Below are 16,344 nucleotides of genomic sequence, written 5' to 3'. Positions count from 1 at the left end.
GCTTGAAATGCTTCCTACAGAGCCACTCCTTAGTTGCCCTGGCTGTGTGATCTGGGTCATTGTCATTTGTCACTGAGTGAAGGAAATTGTTTGCCAAAATCTTGCGATACATGACCCCATCCATCCTACCATCAATACAGTGCACTTGTTCTGTTCCCTTTGCAGAAAAGTGTCCACAAAGTATGATGTTTCTCCCAGGGGTGGAATTCAGCGGGTTCTCCCCGGTTCGGTGGAACCGGTTGTTGAAAAAGCAGCCGGTTCCCCGAACCGGGGAGATTCACAGCCGCGATCCGGTACTTTGATGTTCCTGCAGCAGCCGGCAAGGAGCAGGAGGCAGAGGAGGACTCTTGCTCTGCTTCCTAGTCCCACCCGCCGCGCCGAATACCGCGCACTGATACGTGCAGTCGGCCAGCCGCAGGGACTGAGCACACCCCGCTGGACCCCAGCGGCCCCCGCGCACTGATACTAACCAGGACGAACCGCGCGCCGCTACCCAGTGTGAGCTGCGCGTGGTCTGCAGCCTGCCTTCCTAGTCACCCCGGGCCCGGCCTGCCATCTTCATCATCCTGGACTGGTCACACCGGTGCTGCTGTGTCAGGTCAGTATGTGCTGCTGCTGCCTAATGGGGACCTGCTGTGCTGCCTAATGGGGACATGTGCTGGCTGCATATTGGGGACCTGTCCTGCCTAATGGGGACATGTGCTGCATATTGGGGACGTGTGCTGCCTAATGGGGACATGTGCTGCCCAATGGGGATGTGTGCTGCCTAATGGGGACATGTGCTGCATATTGGGGACGTGTGCTGCCTATTGGGGACATGTGCTGCCTAATGGGGATGTGTGCTGCCTAATGGGGACATGTGCTGCATATTGGGGACATGTGCTGCATATTGGGGACCTGTGCTGCCTAATGGGGATGTGTGCTGCATATTGGGGACCTGTGCTGCATACTGGGGACCTGTGCTGTCTAATGGGGACCTGTGCTGCCTATTGGGGACGTGTGCTGCCTAATGGGGATGTGTGCTGCCTAATCGGGACCTGTGCTGCATATTGGGGATGTGTGCTGCATATTGGGGACCTGTGCTGCCTAATGGGGACGTGTGCTGCATATTGGTGACCTGTGCTGCCTATTGGGGATGTGTGCTGCCTAATGGGGACCTGTGCTGCATATTGGGGATGTGTGCTGCCTATTGGGGACGTGTGCTGCCTAATGGGGACGTGTGCTGCATATTTGGGATGTGTGCTGCCTAATGGGGATGTGTGCTGCCTAATGGGGACCTGTGCTGCCTATTGGGGACGTGTGCTGCCTATTGGGGATGTGTGCTGCCTAATGGGGACGTGTGCTGCCTAATGGGGACGTGTGCTGCCTATTGGGGACCTGTGCTGCCTAATGGGGACGTGTGCTGCCTAATGGGGACGTGTGCTGCCTAATGGGGACCTGTGCTGCCTATTGGGGATGTGTTCTGCCTATTGGGGACGTGTGCTGCCTATTGGGGACCTGTGCTGCCTATTGGGGACCTGTGCTGCCTATAGGGAACAATGCTGCCTATTGGGGACCTGTGCTGCCTATTGGGGACCTGTGCTGCCTTTTGGGGACCTGTGCTGCCTATTGGGGACCTGTGCCTGCCTATTGGGGACCTGTGCTGCCTATTTGGGGACAATGCTGCCTATTAGGGACCTATGCTGCCTATAGGGTCCTGGGCTGCCTATAGGGACCTGTGCTGTCTATTAGGGACCTGTGCTGCCTATTGGGGACCTGTGCTGCCTTTTTGGGACCTGTGCACTGTTCTGATCTCATTCCAATTTATTATTTTTTTTAACTGTTTGACTGCGCACCTACTTGTATATGTTTGAGGAAAAGGTGCGTGTAAATGGGTGTGGCTTAAAATGGGTGTGGCTTAAAATGGGTGTGGCTTTCCTACACACAAACACAGAACCTGTTGTTAAAAATTTGAATCCCACCACTGGTTTCTCCCACCTTGCTTCACGGTTGGGACAGTGTTCTTAAGGTTGTACCCATCCTTCTCCTACCTCCAAACATGGCAAGAGGAGTTAATTCCAAAAAGTACTATTTTGGTCTCATATGACCACTTGACTTTCTACCATACCTACTTTAGATCATCCAGATGGTCATTGGTGAACTTCAAATCGACCTGGACATGTGCTGGCAGGGGGAATTTGTGTGCTCTGCAGGCTTTTAATCCATGATGGCGTAGTGTGTTACTAACGGTAATGTTTGAAACTGTCGTCTTAGCTCTCTTCAGGTCATTGACCAGGTTCTCACGCATAGTTCTAGGCTGATTCCTGACCTTTCTCATAATTTTCCTTAACCTATGAGGCGAGATCTAGCTTGGCGCCCCAGACTGCGGAAGATTGACAGTCATCTTTTTATTGCAATTTGTAATTACGCATGTTTTGTTCTACCCATATATATTTCCTATGTGTGTATTGGGACATCACAAAAAAACAGAAAAAAGGCAAATTGGACATAATGTCACACAAACCCCCCAAAATGGACAGAACAACATTGTTGACACCTTTCCAAAATTGTGGGTAAACAACTTTGTTTCAAGAATGTGATGCTTATTCAAATTCACCAGAGGCAACACGTGTGGACAATATGAAAATCACCCCAGAAACGGGGAGAATTTACTCAATATTTTCATTTTGTGTCTGTGTGTGCCACACTATGCATGGAGAAGAGAACTGTCTGAGGACTTGAGAACCAAAATTGTTGAAAAATATCAACAATCTCTAGGTTATACAGTGGGGAAAAAAACGTATTTAGTCAGCCACCAATTGTGCAAGTTCTCCCACTTAAAAAGGTGAGAGAGGCCTGTAATTGACATCATAGGTAGACCACAACTATGAGTGTCAAAATGAGAAAACAAATCCAGAAAATCTCTTTGTCTGATTTGGTAAGATTTATTTTTCAAATTATGGTGGAAAATAAGTATTTGGTCACCTAAAACATGCAAGCATTCCGGCTCTCACAGACCTGTAACTTCTTTAAGAGGCTCCTCTGTCCTCCACTCATTACCTGTACAGGGTGGGCCATTTATATGGATACACCTAAATAAAATGGGAATGGTTGGTGATTTCAACTTCCTGTTTGTGGCACATTAGTATATGGGAGGGGGTAAACTTGTCAAGATAGGTGGTGACCATGGCGGCCATTTCGAAGTCGGCCATTTTGGATCCAACTTTATTTTTTCCAAAGGGAAGAGGGTCATGTGACACATCAAACTTATTGAGAATCTCACAAGAAAAACATAGCTGTGCTTGGTTTTAACGTAACTTTATTCTTTCATGAGTTATTTACAAGTTTATGACCACTTATAAAATGTGTTCAAAGTGCAGCATCAATAGTAAAAACCTGTCTGTCACTTTTCCAAGCGATGCTTCAAATCGCTTGGAAAAGCACAAGCATTCTACAAGCTAAAAACGCTTGCAAAATGCTTCTGTTTTGTGGGAAAACGCATGCAAATTCCGCATGCGTTTTACCCACAATGGGGAGTTGCCGAAATGCTGCAGACAATTCCACCTCATTTCTGCAACGTGGGCACATAGCCTTATAGTTCTTCTTTATGGTAGCTTACCAAGGGGGTCGGTGGCGGTGGAGTGGGGTGATGCTGTGTGCCCTGGTTCTCCTAAGATGTCGCCGCTGAGCGGAGTTCTTCTTTCTATTGATTTCCCTGCAGATTGAGATCTTAGGAGACGAGATCTCCAAATGAGAACTCATCTCCCGAGATGTCAATCTGTGCAAGCCATTTTCCCGCAGCCCACTGCAGGGAAATCAGTGGGAAGGAGAGCTGCACTCAGCACTGACATCTTAGGAGAGCCTAGGGCCGCAGCACCAGGACACCCACTCCTCCCAGCTCATGGCCTGCAGCATCACACTACTCCTGCTGGCCTCCAAGAAGCAACCCTGCCTCCAATGACTGCGCTCCACCGTCGCCGACCACCAAGTAAGCTACCTTCAGATTATAAGACATACTCCCATTTTCCTCCCAAACTTGCAAATTTGGGGAGAAAAATGCTCCTTATAATCTGAAAAATGCAATATAAATGTATATAGTCCATCAAAAAAGAAGGCAGCACACCATGTTGGTTTTCAAAAAAGTGTTTTTTTAATAGCCCATATGGCTATGTGCCCATGCAGAAAAAGGTTCACACTTATTGAACCGATACATTGCTGCATGGGCACATAGCGATATGGGCTATTAAAAAAAAACACTTTATTGAAAACCAACATGGTGTTCTGCCTTCTTTTTTGATGGACTATTTGGAGGTTTGGTATGTACCTGGAGGGCTTGCACCCGAATCTTTTTTCTATTTTGTGCTGTTTTTTCAATTTTGTTCTATGTATATATATTTTCCCCAGGAAAAAAGTGAATTAGATTAAGGAATCAAGGAAAGCTCAATATACTTAGGATAAAGTGTAGATTACTAAGGGCTTTTGTTAAGTCCTGTTTTTAGGCTTGGATTTTTAAGAGCAGGTTTAATAGTGTAGCTTGTTGTTCTCTTACTGTTATTGGGCTTAAATTTTTATTGGGCTGCTAAAAAACAAAGAAAAAGGTTGTGCTGCTGAAGACAGAGAAGGTGTCTGTCAAAGTCATTGTTCCAGCAAATACACAAGATGGTGCAGATTACTGAGTATCACCCTTCTGCTGGCTCATTAGAGCAACTTCAGGGCTGAGTACCCCCACCAGTGTCACCCCGCTTTTGGCGGGCACCCACAGATAGGAGGTAATGACAAGCTTAGGAACTTGACTATCCATTGAGCTACATGGCCAAGTGACCTGATTGTCCCAACCTTTCTTCTCCGAATGTTTCCATGAGTTCAGTGATGGTCAATGGAGCAGATCTGTATTCCTTCAGCTAGGGCCATGGTCCCTTGAGCTGGCATCCTGTAGGATCTCTCAAATGTGTATTTCTCCGGTTGGAGCCATGGTGTCCTGGCTGCTGTTCTGTAGACTCTTTGCAGAAGGGTAAAGGTCTCTTTTTATACACACACCTGTACTTCAGGCCATCATCCACATGTCAGGGAGAAGGAGTGATGAGGTCAACTCTCATTGTTTGAGTATTCAATCAATTTGAATAGTTTATCTTTCAAAGTTTGCAGGCCAACAAACTGCATGGCCTGTTACAATGGGTAATCAACATATTAGCAAACATCAATTGTTCAGTTATTCAGTGTCCCTGTCTGCCAAGCATAGAAACACAATAATCAATTCAAGAGTCAGCGTTTAGGCTCATATGAAGTGCTGTGATGGGCACCAATCTTCCAAACAGCAGGAGGGACTCCCTAGAGTCTACCATAGATCCCTGGGCATTCCAGGGCCTATGGCCCTGAAGAGTCATTGGAGTCCATGTATCATGTTCCTCTAAAAGGATGAAGCTGGTCCGTGAATTGCAAGAGTAAATGGGGAAAACCGCCTTGGCTGTGCTGCACTACATTTTCCTTGTGACACGGTCCTACTAGCTGATCCTGGGGTAACTGGGCACTATCTTCTCCCTTAAAGCAAATAATTTGGTTATCAATCTCTCAGTGTTCAGCCAACCTTAATATCCTTTCATGCTGACACAGAATCATAGAATCATAAAATCATAGAATCGTAGAGTTGAAAGGGACCTCCTGGGCCATCTGGTCCAATCCCATGCTCAAAGCAGGATTCGCTAAATCATCCTTTCATGCTGACACAGGCACAAGCCTCTCACTCCCTACACCTATGTCTCCTCCTGTGATGTATACGGCCCAGCCCCATGCCTCCTCCTATGATGTATTTGGCCCAGCCCCGTGTCTCCTCCTGTGATGTATATGACCAGCCTTGTGTCTCCTCCTGTGATGTATATGCCTCAGTCCCATGTCTCCTATGTTGTATATACTGCATCCCCAGTGTATCCTGTTGTGAATTCCTTGGCTCCGACTTCTGAGCCGAAGCTCCCCCTGCTCCCTCCGGTGGTTACTGGAGGTAGTGGAGCTGGCCAGATTGACAGAGGTCTGCCACCTGATGATGATGAGGACGATTGGAGATCTGGGGTTACTGATTGGGGTATTTAAGTCTACAGACTTCCTTCAATCCCTGCTGGTGATTGCTTTCCTGTGCATTCTGAGGTCTGATGTCTCCTGCCCTGATCCTGCATTGCTCAGCTAAGTGGTTCATTTGCTGGTCCTTTGCATCTGATCTGGTTTTGTCTATCTCTGCTTGTTGTGCGGGTTCAACTTGCTCCTCTGGGGGTTGTGCTGGACCACCTCTCCATATGTTACAGCCTGTGTCAGTTTGTTCAGTCCCCTGTTATATTGGTCTCTATTGCTTTGCTGCCAGTTCATACCAGAGTAATGATATAGTGGAGGCGAAGTCGTGTGACTTCAGTGTTTTTTTGTACATCAGACTGTTTTTCATGGTTTTTGCCTGATTGCAGACAGTTTCTTTCCTTTCCTATCCTATCTAGTCAGTTTGGGCCCCATCATTTGCTCATTCTATTTTTCTGCCTGCGTTTGTGTTTCATCTTGTCTCACCGACAATATATGTTTGGGGGCTATCTATTCCTTTTGGGGCCTGCTCCAGGGCAGTTTAGATTTCACCTTTCTTGCTTTAGGCTTAGTTAGCTCTCCGGCTGTGCCAAGGCGTCTAGGGCATCGTAGGTACGCTCCACCGCTACTGCTAGTTGTGTGGATAGGATCAGGGGTCTGCAATCTGCTTAGTTACCAACCTCTCTGGTTTTCTGGTGGCTTAGCCTGTTCCTGCCATCCTCCTCAGTGACCCATTCATAACAGTATCCTATGTGATGTATATACAGTATTGTGTGTATTGTAATGGAAATGTATTTGTCATGTATTGTGCATAGGCTTAGGGATAGATTAGGAAGTAGTATAGAACTATGCAGGGATTAGAATAGAGGGGGCACATTAGAGATAGAGCATAGGATAAATGTAAGATTAGTAAGGTATTGGCAGCATAAGAGTTAAGTAGATGGGAGGGGCACAGAGCAGAGCAGCACATAGCAGGGAGATATAGGAAAGGTACTTCCTGTTTAGAATCAGACGCCTGGGCAGTCTGCCCAAGGGAAGGACGCATGCAGTGGACCAGAGGTGTAGCTAGGGGTTCAGCTCAGGGTGGGTGGGTGAAACATTTGAGTGGGCCCCTAACAGGAGGACATATCATTGGTTCAACCTGCGTGGCTGCACATGGGTGCAAGAGGTAAGGGGGCCCATTTCTACCTCCAAAAAAGGTGCAATTTAGTATTTTTAGGAGCTCTTAGGCTGCAGAGGGATCATATATAGTTCTTGCACAGGGCCCCTTTCTGTCTGTGTCTGCCTGTGGCCCCTAACCAGATAATCATGATTATAACTATGGTGGCATAGGGGAACCTCAGAAGATGACCGCCCTGTTATTGAAAATCAAAGTCTATACAAAGACCAGCACTGATATTACCGCCTTATGGTGACATATAGTGGTAGATACCAGTCCTGCAGGAAGTATAGAGATTACTGCACAGTTATAGATAGTGACTTACAGATGATGTTCTTTCTGGTGGAGTCATTCACTTTTCCCGTCTTTTCCGTCTGGCCCAGACCGACATGTCAACCTCTCCAGCCAGGACTCATCTGTAGAGATTACAACAAAGACACATTTGATTTCTCACATTTCCAGCACCCTTCACGTGTAGAATCATGAAATCCTAGAATGTTCGAGTTGAAAGGGACCTCTGGGGTCATTGTGTCCGACCCCAGGCTCAATGCAGCAATGCAGGATTCACTAAAGCACCTCAGACAAATGTCTGTCCAGCCTCTCTGTGAACAATTCCATTGAAGTCGTACTCACCAGCTCTCGTGGCAGCCTGTTCCACTCATTGATCATCCTCACTGTCAAAAAGGCTTTACTAATATCTAATCTGTATCTTCTCCCTTTCAGTTTCATCCCATTGCTTCTCGTGTTTCCATGTGCAAATGTATTCCCAACCTGCACAAACTCCTCATCCTGCTGATACCCCAATACTGAGCCGCTGCTGCTGTATGTGTCCCTATTACTGCACCTGATACCCCAATATGGAGCTGCTGATGCCGTTTGTGTCCCTATTACTGCACCTGTTGTGTGGTACAATAAAGGCTCCTCTTACTGCCTATACACAGTAAGATGATCCCGCAGCTCCCCTATACAAATATGATGATCCTACAGCTCTCCTATACACAGTATGATGATCTCACAGCTCCCTTCTTCACTATAGGATGATCCCACAGCTCCCCGATACACAGTATGGTAGGCCCACAGCTACCTTATGTACAGTATGATGGGCCCGCAGCTCCCGTACATACAGTATGATTGGCCCGCAGCTCCCGTACATACAGCATGATGTCCCCCAGAGCTCCCCTATACATATAAGGATGTCCCCACTGCTCCTCCAATACACAGTATAATAGTTAATAGTTCTCTGACACCATGCGACGCCCGCACTTAGAGCGCCTTTACCGGGAGGAAAGTAACTTTATTCCTCCTGGCAGCCTAGCTCTTCCAGTCATAAGGGTTGCGCTGGCACGGTTTCAGTCACCGCTCTGTGTATAGAGAGTGGCAGCTGTAACCTCACCCCAGCACTGACTGAAAGCCGCCTCAGCACTGTCTGCCACCCGGTAGTTTCCCTACAGGTGCTGCTATAAATAATAATGCTTCTTAAGTGCCCACATTATATTTAACTGAGTCCCCCTATGTACAGTAGTAATGGCCACAGCATCGCTGATGTGAGCAGGGGGTTGTGTGATGACTCTTCCGGCTTATCCCAATTATCTTCTATTGAGTGAAGTCAAAATTATTTAGTTGACACGTGCAAATAGCAAACGTAGTCGCATGACCGCCTCATCGCGCCAGTGGTCTTGGGGTCTCATGACGGCAGGCGCGCTCCATCATGATTTTGTGGTCTGTAGTCTCAGAGTGACTGAAGACAATTATTCCGAGCCTTTAATAAGTTTATAATAATAGTAAATTGCTTGTTATTAAATAGAATGCAGCTTGTGGTTACTGTATGGTTATACATGTTAGGGGGCAGACAGACGGACATATTTCTTTTGTGATGATCCCACCGCAATCATCAGACTGACTGTAAGCTCCCTACACCTGAGTGTGACAGCTGCATAGTAATCCATCACGTTCATGTCAGGAGTGGTACCGGCCAGTCCGAAGTTTGGGGTGCGATCATCGCATGAGCTATATGGCCGTCTGTCTGTACCCTTGTTATACTAATACTGAAATATTAAGCTATTATTAAAGTATTAACAAGCTCACAAGTAAAAGCCCCCTTCCTGCCCCCTGCCCCCTCACACACCCCAACAGCCCATCCTCTTACATGCACCCCTCAGTGCTCTGTTTACCTCCCCCATAATACCCCATCCTCTCAAATTCACCCCCAGTGCTTTGTCCCCCCTCACTTACAATACCCCCATCATCTCACATACACACCTCAGTGCCCTGTCCCCCTGATGCCACAATACCCTGTCCTCTCACATTCACCCCCAGTGCTCTGTCCCCCCTCACTCACAATACCCCCATCCTCTCACATGCACCCCAGTGCCCTGTACCCCCTCCCCCACTATACCCCCATGCTCTCACATTCACCCCAGTGCCCTGTACCCCCTCCCCCACAATACCCCCATCCTGTCACATTCACCCCAGTGCACTGTACCCCCTCCCTCACAATACCCCCATCCTGTCACATTCACCCCAGTGCACTGTACCCCCTCCCTCACAATACCCCCATCCTGTCACATTCACCCCACAGTGAACATGATTTGCCTAAGCTGAATGAATTTAATAAATTCCATCCTCACTTACCAAGAAGCTTTCAGGCAGCGACTGAGACATGACCAGGAAGTGTCCAGAGTATGCACAGAGAGGGCACTAGGACCCAGTGTGCCCGAGACAATCAGAGCCTGTAAGGCAGAGACTACAGCTGATGCCAGCCAGGAAACAGCTCCTCCAGTGAGACAACATGATGCAATGCACAGACAGGCTCTGCAACCTGCCTCTGTGCAGTCTGTCAGACAGGGGAGCCGGCATCGTGCTGCTCTCTCCCTGACACTTCAGATACTGGCCATGTCTCCCAGTGAGCCCCTGCATATGACTGGGCCCTACGCTACTGCAGTGGACAGTAGCACGGTGTGGGGATAAGTCTGCAGATGGCAGTAAGGGGACCCCCAGCTGAAGATTAGTGTAAATGGCATCATTTTAAAGGAATCATCCCCAGGAAGGATTTGGGGTCTAAGACCAGGGCAGGAGCAGCTGAGATGGTGTTCGCAGCACCTTTCCCTATTGGAACCCGACAAGGGGCTGTTAGAGAGCTGGTGACGCTGGAGGTACAGATGGGACATGGACTGTCCAAAGGGACTGCCCATATGGCAGAGTAAGTGAAAGTGCAGGAAATGTTGCCCTGTGTGAACTGTGATGCTGATGTGATGGATGTCTTACTGTTGTAAAAGAACTGTGACTCTGTGATGTTTCCTGGAACCTGCAAGCCAGAAGCTGGAGTAACAGAGGTAGCCAACTGTATAGCAGTACCAGGACTTTACTTATCCTTTTATGTACAAGGTGCTGGGGTGCTCACTCACTGTTGCTTAGTGAACTCGCCCACGGCTGTCACGGGGGGCTTAGTTCAACTAAGGCTGTAACTCCCGGGGCCCCTGTGATGTCCCTATAACTAGGGGAAACCCTGTCTGACCCTCAACCCAGGGTTTTTGCTGATGGTGCAAATGCCTGAGCCTCCACCCTTTCCTTATCTCCTGCTCAGCCCTGCACTTAACCCTCCACCCTCCACCCAGTGAGGAGTCACAACACCAAAGCCCCCACACAAATATGACAGACAGGGAGAACTTAAACTGCACTGCGCCGCACACACACAGGAATATACAGTAATGTGAACAGGGCACAACTAAACACAAATATGGGAAGGAGAAAGGAAAACAACGGATCATACGCCACCAGACACGAATCTCTCTCTCTCTCTGCAACACCTCCACTCCAGACCGGAACCACTTGGTATGAAACACAAGCTATAATTGGCGACGCCCATAGGCCAGCATGACTATTTAAAGACCGTGGGCGTGACTAACCATCCAACCTGGTCTCCAGCAGGATTAACCCCCGAGAGCCTGAAGATCAAGCCGGCGCCACTGAGGCTATAGTGGCTGGAGGTGGAACTACCTCTGCCTGCCGGACGCAGTGGTGTGAACAGCGTCCGACATGACTACGGCTACCACCCCATACCACCTTGTTACATTAGGTTTGCAGCATTCTCTTATGCTTAATAGTTTAGAAAGAACACACTCCTGAGCTAAGATGAAGAATAAAACACATTGATGCTCCAATGTTGCTTAAGACATTTCATGTTAAAAATCTTCTTTCTTCTATTACCAACTCTTCTGGGAGAAGCCTTAAAAGGAAAGGGTATTGTTATGCACTTATCTCGGCTGTGCTGTGCCAAATTTTGCCTCCCTCATCTAAGGCCACTTTGCTTTGTTCCATGTCGAGGTTTTACAAGTGGCCTAGTATGTCTCTATGACATCATCTTTCAAGGCCTTTTAAGGCCCGTTTGAACACCCCCCCTATGTCTGAGTATTAATCCTGAGCTGTTTTTGTCATAGAAAATATTTTAAAAATCCTTGAAGTCAGTCATATCCTCCCTCCCATTTTCTTTCTTCTCCCATTTGCCATAACAAAACAGGAGCTAGCACTCAAAGAGGCCTGTATGTAAAATGCAATGTACAGAGATGTGAACCATCTTAGTTAAAATGCATGGAGTCCGAGCTCAATGCAGGAGGACGTGTGAGCGCTGAGCTCCCATGAAGCTGTTTGGAAAAAGTGACAGATAAAGCTTTAAAGAGTGCCTTTTGTCAGAAGACCCTTTGAACTGTATTGCTGCCACCACCAGGATCATTTTGAGACCCTTTTTGAAGATTTCTGACGGATATTAATGAATATACAGCTCCTGAAAGCCAGGTGACTCAGCAAAATCTCCTGCCTTGAGAGTGGGGGAACCACCATTGCTGAAGCCCCGGGAGGCGCAGGTACTGTAGCCGGCTGATCTGGGGAAGTTGCTCGGTCCTGCTCCGCTGTTGGAGACTGGTGGTGAGAAATTATTGCTAAGAAGAAGGTGCTGCAGGATCCGACAGCAGTGGGGAGCGTGTGGAGCTGAGGAGAGCTGGGGGAGAGGAGTACAGCAGAACAGACGACTGGGAAACGAGTGGTGTTTGGAGGAAGCATTCCTTACAGCTACAGGTTGCTGTGGAGGCAGTCTCGCCCAATATTATCCACATTGCTGGTTTGTTTTAACATATAGCATCTTAGCATTTGTGAGTATTGTAAGCTGTCTGTTGTGTAACTGAATATTTGCCATTGACATTATCTACTACCTGTATTGGCTAGTTCTTAGCAGTGACATTACCTAACACACAGTATCTCGTCATAACTGATCTGAAAAGAGATTATCTATTATTTGCATTTACTAATATGGAAGAATGGATTGCAGAGGATTAGAATGAATGACTTTGCTGCCACCTACTGGCTCCTTTAGGCATAACTTGATGAATCCACTTTCAATGTAAATTACCTCTCTATGACCAGTTGCCTATGAATAATTTCTAAATGACTTGATTTTGCCATTCTCCCTGATTGAGTTACATTTAAACCAGATTTATAAAATGGGTAAATCTACTAAAATACAAACTCAAGAGGCAGCCAAAACCACTAAACCCCCAAAAATGGTCAAGAGGTAGAGAGATCTAGAAAACAACTCTCTCTGGATATCCAATCCAGTAAATCAAACTCTGCAAATAAACAAAGCTCTTCTTCTCTCGCGCAATGGTCTGATAGCGACGAGGAAGAGGATTCTACATTTGAAGAGACAAGCCTTAAAGATTATATTAAAACCCTATCTACTACAGAATGCATAAGGAATCTCTTTAAAGACTTTACCCAAACCATTAAAGAAGAAATAGCGGATCTTAAAAAAGATGTCAGGCAGGTTTACACAAGAGTGCACAACTTGGAAGAAACTTGTGATCAGATATCCGCACACTCCGAACGTGTTACCGAAATTTTAATTGATAATCAAAAGGAGGGCTTCCTACAAAAAATCCATATAGATTATCTAGAGAACAGGTCAAGAAGGAACAATTTGAGAATCAGAGGGCTTCTTGAAAAATTTTTGGATAAGGACATTTCATCTACTCTTATCATCATATTCAAGGATTTGTTGGGCAATGATGACTCCTATACTATATGCATTGAAAGGGCCCATAGAGTCTATAGGCCCAAAAATATAAGCCCAGACAAACCTAGGGATGTACTCTGTTGTATACAAAGCTTTAAAATTAAAGAAGAAATCTATCACAGATCAAGGCAAGCAGCTAAAATTGAATATGAGGACAATGAGATCCAAATTTTTCAAGATCTTTCAAAACTCACTTTAGATCTCAGAAGACAACTTCAACCTCTGACTAGGACCCTCAGAGACAGAAACATAGCCTATAGATGGATGTTTCCATTTGGACTTGCTATCTCCTTGGACAATAAAACCCTGATTATAAGAACACTGGAGGATCTACCTTATGTCCTGAACAAGCTGGACCTCTCTCAACTTCAACTACCAGACTGGACAACTGCAGAAGAATTTCTCAAATTCCCACCATTACCAGTACATGAAAAATGGTCTAATACTACACCAAATAAGCCTAAGAAAATCAGAAGGTTGAATGCGGACACTAACAAAATGTATAATGGAAGCAACAAGGATGGTGAAGGTTGAAACACTCCGAATCCAGAAGGATTGGCCTAGCTCTTGGAGTCACAAACTCTTCACCAGTTCTAAATAATGTGCTTCTGTGTTTAACTGCCTTTTTGCTTATTTACAATTCATTGTGTTTAATAACATAAGCTAGTTAACAGAAAAAGTTTAAGGCTATGTGCCCACGGTGCGTGTTAAAACGCACACCAAAAACCGGACTCCTTCCCAGAAATCGCGCGTTTTTTTCCGCACGATTTCACCGCGATTATGATCGCGATTTTCGTGTGCGATATTTAAGCACTTTCCAAGCGATTTGAAGCACCGCTTGGAAAGTGATTGACAGGTTGGTCACACTCGTCAAACATAGTGTTTGACAAGTGTGACCAGGTTTTTACTACTGAGGCTGCCTATGCGGCCTCAATAGTAAAAGATAGAATGTTAAAATGCAAAAAAAAAAAATCGGTGTATATTTACCTTCCGGCGTCCCGCGCTGCATTCCCAGGCCACATCGTTCCCAGTAATGCCTTGCGCGACATGTGATGGCGTAGTCTCGCGTTACTATAGCGATCTCGCGAGGCCGCTAGTCACGCGAGACTACGTCATCACTGGACCGTGCCGCAAGGCATTACTGGGAACGCATAGGCCGGGAATGCAGCGCGGGACGCCGGAAGGTAAATATACCCCGATTTTTTGTTTATTATTCTTTTTTTTACAGGGGTATGGTACCCAGGGCCTGGAGGACAGTCTCCTCTCCTCCACACCGTGGGTACCAACCGCACATGAGACGCTTAACTTCCCGCATGGTGGGCATAGCCACATGTGGGAAGTAAGCGATTCTCATGCATTCCTATGGGTGCGGAATCGCGGCAATTCTTTGTGATTCCACACAAAAGAATGAGCATGCTGCGATTTTTTCCGCGATGCGATTCCGCCGCGGAAAAAAGCGCAGCATTAGCACAGCATGTGCGGAATGCCATAGGAATGCATGGGGGGCGTTCTGTACACGATTTTTAACCGTTGTCGCTGCGTTTTCACGCCAAAAATCGCGGCAAAAACGCTTAAAAATCGCTACGTGGGCACACAGCCTAATACTTGATATATTCTGGTTTTAGTCCTTTTATAATGCAAGACTCAGTCAGGATTGGCACTCGCATCTTCTTTCTTCTTTCTTTTTCTCTAATACGTTCTTCTCTTGTCTTTTGCCCTGTTTTTTCCTTCTCTTTTTCCCTCTACCCTTCAGGGCTGCTTCTCCCTTAGACCTTTGATCGACAGGTCCACGCCCCCATAGATCTGGCGATCTTTATTTGCTATCTTTTCTGGCTGGATACCAACGGATACCTATTCAACCAGTAGCAAACTGTGAATTCAAGACGGATCCGCAATCCGTCCCAATTTTTTTTTGGTTAATATGTTTTCTTTAAATACGTTAATAACTGTTACCCCCAGTTGTAAGTTTTTCCCCTTAGGTCCTATTGGTTACCTCTTACACAATGTCTCAAGCTACAAACCATACATATGGCCAATCTAAACATAGCAACCTTCAATGTTAAAGGCATAAATGATCCACAGAAAAGATCACAAATACTGAGACATTTAGAGAAGAATAAAGTGGATGTAATCTTTTTTCAAGAAACCCACTTCAAGAGAACATATACTCCCATAACCAAAAATAAAACATTCACTAAATGGTACAACTCCACCTCTCCAAATAAAAGAAATAAAGGGGTTTCCATTGTTATTAGCAAGAATCTCCCTTTTGCATTTAAAGATGCTTTACTTGATGGAGACGGGAGATATGTTTTTCTGAAATGCATGATCTACAACAAGACTTACACTTTAATATGTATGCCCCGAATGTGAATCACCTTCCCTTTTTCAAAAAAATATTTCGGCTTTTGAATAATTTTGTTGAAGGCGTACCAATTCTGGGAGGCGATTTCAACATTCCCCTACACCCCCCTCTTGACACCTCTAATGGGCAATCATCCATACCACATAAAACAACTAGATACATAAAAAAACCACTGATGGATCTTCTGCTGGATATATGGAGAATAATACACCCCACAACGAGGGATTATTCGTTCTTCTCATCAGTACATAAAAAATACTCGAGAATCGACTATCTATTCATACCACATGACCTAATAAGCTCGGTTAAAAAGACCTCTTATGATAATATAATATAATCGGACCATGCCCCATTGTTCACCAACACCATCCTAAATAACACAAAAAAAGCGCCTTTAATTGGAAACTTAATAAAATTTAATATACAATACTGAGTCTCAAGAATCCATAAGGAAGAATATTAAACAATTTTTTTGGGAGAACAGTAGTAATGACATCTCTGACTGTAATGTTTGGGAGGCACACAAAGCTGTGCTCAGTAGAGTTGAGTGACTTTGGTCGGATCGGGTTTCATGAAACAAAATTTGTTTCAGATGAAACTGGTCCAACTAGGGCAAAAAAAGTCGGAGTTTCGTCCGAAACCCGACCCCAATGCATGTCAATGGGAAATAAAAGTCGGCATTGAGCGGATGACATTCATCCACTCAATGCCGACTTTTAT

General features: G+C 45.9%; 1 long non-coding RNA gene across 1 annotated transcript; it reads right to left on the bottom strand.

Moving 5' to 3' along the window:
* Positions 1–4,349: 4,349 nt before the first annotated feature.
* Positions 4,350–9,977, bottom strand: LOC141087898 (uncharacterized). Its single transcript, XR_012231759.1, has 3 exons — positions 9,827–9,977; positions 7,521–7,611; positions 4,350–5,517 (listed from the first exon to the last, which is right to left on the bottom strand). It is a non-coding gene; the product is annotated as an uncharacterized lncRNA (long non-coding RNA).
* Positions 9,978–16,344: the final 6,367 nt, after the last annotated feature.

This window comes from Dendrobates tinctorius, unplaced genomic scaffold, assembly GCF_039654945.1.
Source record: "Dendrobates tinctorius isolate UK_male_01 unplaced genomic scaffold, ASM3965494v1 ptg000036l, whole genome shotgun sequence".
Classification (NCBI taxonomy): Eukaryota; Metazoa; Chordata; class Amphibia; order Anura; family Dendrobatidae; genus Dendrobates; species Dendrobates tinctorius.
Note: the sequence above shows the minus strand (reverse complement) of the source record. Positions and strands in the feature narration are given on the sequence as shown.